The 6,693-nt window shown below is 46.9% G+C and overlaps 1 long non-coding RNA gene across 1 annotated transcript; it reads right to left on the reverse strand.

The window, feature by feature from the left end:
• Window positions 1–276: 276 nt before the first annotated feature.
• Window positions 277–4,926, reverse strand: LOC122238147. The gene is made up of 3 exons (XR_006217119.1): window positions 4,705–4,926; window positions 1,005–1,080; window positions 277–419 (listed from the first exon to the last, which is right to left on the reverse strand). It is a non-coding gene; the product is annotated as an uncharacterized LOC122238147 (long non-coding RNA).
• Window positions 4,927–6,693: the final 1,767 nt, after the last annotated feature.

The raw sequence follows: 6,693 nt of genomic DNA on the forward strand, positions 1-6,693 counted from the left end.
ATCACGCTCACAGGCAGCGGTCGGAGACTCGGATCCTGCCTGTTCCAGCCCGTGATGCAGATACGCGCTCCTGCCTGGGTGAAGAGTCACAGCCCTGGAAGATACCATATGGTTTCATTAGAAAGTTTGCTCATAGATAATGTGATGCTGTGTCCCCACTTTACCTTGGACAGGTTTTACCAGGAATCAGTTTGCTTTATAGATCTTAGGAATCCATATTCTAGTGAAATATTCAATGGTTTTCTGCAGAATCTAAATTCTTTTACAAGCCAGACGTCCTGCGCTTCCGTCAAGCTCTGTCTTCAGCCCTCCGGTGTCAGACTCACGGGCCAGCCGTCTGCTGACCCAGACGGAAGAGTGGCAGCTCACCGCTGCCTCCCAGCTGTCTACCTCCACCGTGGAAGCGGGAGGCTTCGGTTCTGCAGAAAATGGAATGGGAAAGAAAACAATTCCTAAAGGAAGATGTAGGTAATGAAAAAAGAGAAAGCATGAATCTTAAAAGAAAACATAGCACACATAATTTTTCGGGGAGAACAAGCAAACGCGTGGCATCGGAAGAAGACGCTGCTGAGGTCAAAGCCTACCTAAATTGTGGGAACCCCAGAGCATGCGAAAACCATTTTTGTCAAAGTAGGTATTTGGATGATCTGGAGCACAGGGCCAAGTGATTGAAATGCTCCGAGAGGCTGAGGCCCTGGTGGTGACACTGATGTATGAGGATGGTTGGACCCAGCTGAGAGTGGCCCAGGTGAGTCAGCAGCGTCGGGTCTGCTGGTCAGTTCTGTTTCTGTGCCACTGCAACGCCCCTTCTCTTAGTGTCTGATTTGGGTAGGAGAGCTGGGGAGAAGATTTGAGCCCCCAGTGGTGAGTGACTGAGAACGTACACTCATCAGGTGTTCAAGAAACCGCCAGTGTTTTCCAGAGCAGGCACACTGCTCTGTGCTCCAGCAGCACTGGACCGGGGGCGGGGGGGGGGGGGGGGGGGGGGGGGGCCAGACCCTCACCTTGCTGTCTCCTGCTGTCAGCTCCTGCTGTCAGCCGTTCCCGGGGTGTGAAGCGGGGTCTCGCTGCGGCTTTAAACTGCGTTTCCAAAGCATTAGAGACTGTTAAAAACTGAGAACAAACTGAGGGTTGATGGGGGGTGGGAGGGAGGGCAGGGTGGGTGATGGGTATTGAGGAGGGCACCTTTTGGGATGAGCACTGGGTGTTGTATGGAAACCAATTTGACAGTAAATTTCATATATTAAAAAAATAAAAAATAAAAAAAATAAAATAAAAAAAAATAAACTGCGTTTCCCTCCTAACTAATTACATGGAGCGTCTTCTCTGTGCTTATCGCCGCCGTTTGTGTATCTTCTTGGGGGAAACGTCTGCTCAGATCTTTTGCTCCTTTTTTAATGTGGTTACTTGGGCCTTATTTTGCATCTGTAAGCATTCTTTCTGTATTCTGATACAAGTCCCTTGTCGGATCTATACTTTGCAGTTCTCCACATCTGTGGTTTATTTGTCTTCAGTTTCTTGCTGGTGTCTTTTGAAGCACAACATTTTTTCATCCGATGAACTCCAGTTTATCAATTATTTTCTTTTATTACTTACACTTTTGTTGTTATATTCAAGAATGCTTTGCCTATCCCAGGTCTTGAAGGTTTACTTCTATTTTCTTCTAAGAATTTATGGTTTTAGGGCCACCTGGGTGGCTCAGTTGGTTAAGTGTTTGACTCAATTTTGGCTCAGGTCATGATCTCCTGGTTCTTGAGTTTGAGCCCTGCATCAGGCTCTGTGTTGCCAGTGTGAAGCCTGCTTGGGATTCTCCCTCTCCCTCTGCCCCTCCTGTGTGCTCGCTCGCTCTCTCTTTCTCTCAGAATAAATAACATTTATTTATTCATATATATATATATATATACATACATACATACATATATGAATTTATGGTTTTAGGTCTTACATTTGAATCTGTGTCTGATTTTGAGTTAATTTTCATGTCTAACGTGAGATAAGGGCACAGACCCACCTGGCTGCCTGCATGTTGATATCCAGCTTCCCCAGAACTGCTGATAAGACTCTTCTTGGGGCGCCTGGGTGGCTCAGTCGGTTAACCGTCCGACTTCGGCTCAGGTCACGATCTCGCGGTCCGTGAGTTCGAGCCCCGCGTCAGGCTCTGGGCTGATGGCTCAGAGCCTGGAGCCTGTTTCCGATTCTGTGTCTCCCTCTCTCTCTGCCCCTCCCCTGTTCATGCTCTGTCTCTCTCTGTCTCAAAATAAATAAACGTTAAAAAAAAAAAATTAAAAAAAAAAAAGACTCTTCTTTCCCTGTTGAATTTTTTTGGCACCTTTATTGAAACTCAATTGACTATAAATATAAGGGTTTATTTCTAGACATTCAGTTCTTTCCATCGGATCTATATGTCTGTCCCAATGCCATTACCACACTGTCTAGGGTACTTCAGCTTTGTGGTAAGTTTTGAAAGTAAGAATTGTGTCTTCCAACTTTGTCTTTTTCCAGACTGTCTTGGGTATTCTGGTTCTTTTGCATTTCCATATAAATTTTAGGATCAGCTTGTCAGTTCCTTCAGACACCCAGCTGAGATTTTGGTATAAATTGTGTTGAGTCTATGGAGGAATTTTGGGAGTTTTGCTGTCTTGACAGTATTGAATTTTCTGATCCATGAACAGGGGTGACCTTTCATGCATTTAAGCCTTCAGTCTCTTCCAGCAGTGCGTTTAGTGTCCAAATCTTGCTCTACCTGTCATTTTTGAAAGAGTTTTGCCAGCTAAAGAATTGTAAGTGGATCATCTTTTTCCTTTCACCAGTTTAGAGATGTGACCACACTGTCTTATAGCTTGCTTTGTTTCCCACAGGAGACCGGCTGTCACGCTCCTCTTTAGTTCTATCTGGGTGACACCCCTACCCCACCTGCCCGCCCCCACCCTGCCTCTTTTAAGGTTTTTATTCATCCTTGGTTTTAAGCAGTGTGATGATAATGTGGCCCAGTGTGGCGTTTTCACGTTTGTCATACTTGGGGCTTGTAGATCTTGGTTCTACAGGTTAAAAGGGGGAGAACTCTCATTCCCATTGGGGGTTTTGTGGCCCTGAAGCATGGTGTTTCTCTGTTTGTTAGGTGTTCTTTGATTTCTTTCACCAGTATTTCATAGTTTCACCATGCAGATCCTGTGCATGTTTTGTTGATTTCCATTTAAGTATTTCATTTTTTGGAATGGTTATTATAAATAGTAATACATTTTTTTAAAAAGATCATTTTTACATGTTCATTGAGAGTGCATAGAAATACAGGTGATTTTGTGTTTTGATCTTGTATCCTGCAACCTTGCTATCCTGACATGTTAGTTCCAGGAAGTTTTTTGGTTTCTTTTAAATGTTTATTTATTATTGAGAGGGAGAGAGAGAGGGACAGAGCATGAGCAGGGGACGGGCAGAGAGAGAGGGAGACACAGAATCCGAAGCAGGCTCCAAGCTCTGAACTGTCAGCACAGAGCCTGACGCGGGGCTCGAACTCACAAATCGCAAGATCAGGACCTGAGCCAAAGTCAGACGCTCAACCGACTGAGCCACCCAGGAGCCCCTTTTGTAAATTCCTTTGGGTTTGCTACACAGACACTTGTGTCATCTATAAATAGGGACCGTATTCTTCCTTTCTGATTTGTATGACTTTTATTTCTTTTTCCTGTTGTATTACACTGGCTAAGACTTCTGCTGTGATGTTGAATAGAGAGGAGACCAGATTTGGAGAGTAAGATCATGGGGTTAGCTTTTGGCTGAAAGAGCTCTTTATTTACAAATTAATTTTAGGCCTTTTCTTTCTGCTTAATTATAAAACCTATCTTTCTTGAATACGTGCATTGTTTATGTTTAATTTTGAAACTTTATTTGTGTTCACAGGCTCTTATTTCCTCTGTTAACGGCATCGTGGTGTCACTGCAGAGCCGTGCAGTTGGCAGTGGTCCCCTGGACATCCCAGCTTCTGACGGCGCCCCGGGGGAAGTCTCCACACCCAGTCCACGGTGTAACTACATAGAAATGGAGCCTCCTCCGATGGGGGCCAAGAGCATGAGGCATATAATCAATTTTCCAGGTCAGACATCTCCATTCACTGCCTTAAATCCTACTTACATGCCTGCTTCAGTCCAATTTAAAGTCTCCCAAGCTCCAGTTTTAATTATTTAAACTTTTAGAAGTTTTGTTTGGGCATGTGAAAATAAATGTGAAAAAAAAAAGGATCTAAATGACAGAAACCTCTGCAAACACCAGCCTGCTTTTCCCCAGAGAGTTTCTGGAATGGGGGTTCCATCCTTCCATGGGAGCCCCTCTAAGACTTGAACTGAGAGCTCAGTGAGAAGTTGGGGAGGAAAGCATGGTTCCAAGGCCTGAAAATCCAGCCATGGCCAGACTCCCAGACTATTTTCCTCATCACACGCATTCATTCACTCACTCACAGCGTTAGAAAATTAAGTTATCCCTCTATTCAAAAAGTAAATTGTCCTCAGTACCACCTAATTTCATCCTAATTTCAAAGCTTCACTCTGTGAGAATAGTTATAAGACGCTAGCTGCCTGGCGGGAGCTCCTAGAAGGGGCTGTCTGGTCCTGAAGAGGGGCTCACAGGGTGGGGTGGGGGGCAGTGAGAAGGTGGCACTCGGGCCTGGCCCTTTCAGCCTCATCCAGTCTCACTGGGCTGTGGGGGACTTACAGGCAGTTGTGTCTGTGTTGTCTCAGCGAGGAGTGCCGGGGGCCAGTGTTCACTTTTATGATGACGGGACACTGTCCAGCAAAACCACTGGGGAACTCTGAGGAACCAGATTTATTCCTCACAGGTCCCGGAGGGTATGCAGCACACTGGGGCGCACAGCAAAGTCGCAGGTAGAGCAAGAGGGGGAGCAGGCCTGAGGCTCTGCCTTTAAGAGGCTCTGCCTTTATGAGGCTCTAAGGATGTGGGGCTTGGGGTTTCAAGGGCTCACTCCTGATTGGCTGATATAAGTCATAAAGGTGGGAGTTAGGGTGCAGGAAGGGAAAAGCAGGCTCACTCACAGGTCAGTTATCCAGGTCACCCTGGCTTTTCTGGAGGGACCTTCACGGGTGGGGGCGGCCTTGTTCCTTTTCTGGCTGTTTTGCTAGCAGCTTGTCGTACAGCTGGCAACATGGACGTTCTTTCGAAGTGGTTGCCTCGGCAATCAAAAGCCCGATGCCCACACTTGCACCACAGTAATTTTTGGTGCAAACGGGACAACTTTTGACAAACATAGCGCTCTGCTCACAAGAAACCCATAGCCTTATTTTTACATAATTGTCTTCGGAAAGAACACTTCGGCAGGTCTGTTGCATGGAAGGCCTGTTTGAGAGCAGAGCCCTAATACTTGGACAGCCTCTGCTGAATTCTGGGTTTATATATCCTACTCAGTGCTGTTTACTTGGACACGTGGTAGTCACTTCAGCCTTAACATGTGTCAAACTGAGCCCCTGCCCTGCCTGAGACCTGCCTCCTGGGGTCTGTGTTGTCCTAGCCAGTGTCCGCACTTGCTCTCCGTGAGTCTTAGGTCATCTTTAACTTCCCTCTTCTTTGCATGTACCACGTTCAAGCTCTTAGCAAATCCTATTGGCTCTGCCTTCAAAATACAGCTGGAAACTGACTTTCTTCCTCTCTGCTGCCGCCATTTGTTTCAGCCTTTACCTCCTGACAGAACTGGGCACGAGCTTCCTCGGTGGCCTCCTGCCTCCACCGGCCCCTCCACCTGCTCTCTGCACGGCTCCCAGAGAGGTCCTACACACTCCCTGTCCCGAACCCTCCAGCAGCTCCCCACATGCCTGCAGGTCTGCACCTGCCCCTCACCGGGCAGGAGCTCGTCTCCTCTCTCCCTGCTCTCACTGCACCCCAGCCTCCTGCTCTACGTGAGGGTCTTGGTTCTTCCCTCTCCTGCAGTGTGCTCCCAGCTATCGGCATGACTTGCTGCCCCATTCCTGTAAACCACACACACACACACACACGCGCGCGCAGCAAATCATGAAAAGATGAGAGTATAATGAGCCCCATATACACACCCACCCAGACCAAACAGTTACCAAGGGTGTTTCTGTCCTTCCTTCATCTGCCCCTTTATGAGGGGAGGGGTAGGGAGCTGGGATTAAGGAAAATCCAGACATGCCATTTTAGCTCACAGGGCTCAGGATGCAGGTCTAAAACACCTGGGCTTTTCTTCACGTGGCCGCAATGCCATTCCCAAACCTGACAAATTTAATACTCAGTCCAAATTAGTTACCTGATTGTTTTTAAATGTCCTTCTACACTTGATCTATTGGGATCAGGACGGGCAAGGTCATCCGTGACATTTCTTGTCTCTTCTGCCTTTTCTAATAAGCTCATCCTCCGACCCCTGACCCCGTCTTGCAAAAGGTCCCATGTCCTGGACTCACCTGTTTTGTCACTGTGGGGTCCTTTAACTCGTTCCCCTTTCCTCCGTGCTTTCTGAAAACTGGAGCTTGGCTCTACAAGTCCGTTTTTCAGGTCCCGCTTGTTTCACGAGAGCACCTCCCTGGGTGGTGCTGCCTCACACCCCATCCGTGCTGCAGTTGGCTGGTCAGATTTAGCAAATAAAAATGCAGGATGCTAAGTTTGAATTCCAGATAAATAATTTTTTAGTATAACCTATGTCCCATATGTTGCAAGACACATACATCTCTAAAA

The sequence above is a fragment of the Panthera tigris genome, chromosome B1 (genome assembly GCF_018350195.1).
Source record: "Panthera tigris isolate Pti1 chromosome B1, P.tigris_Pti1_mat1.1, whole genome shotgun sequence".
In the NCBI taxonomy this organism is placed as follows: domain Eukaryota; kingdom Metazoa; phylum Chordata; class Mammalia; order Carnivora; family Felidae; genus Panthera; species Panthera tigris.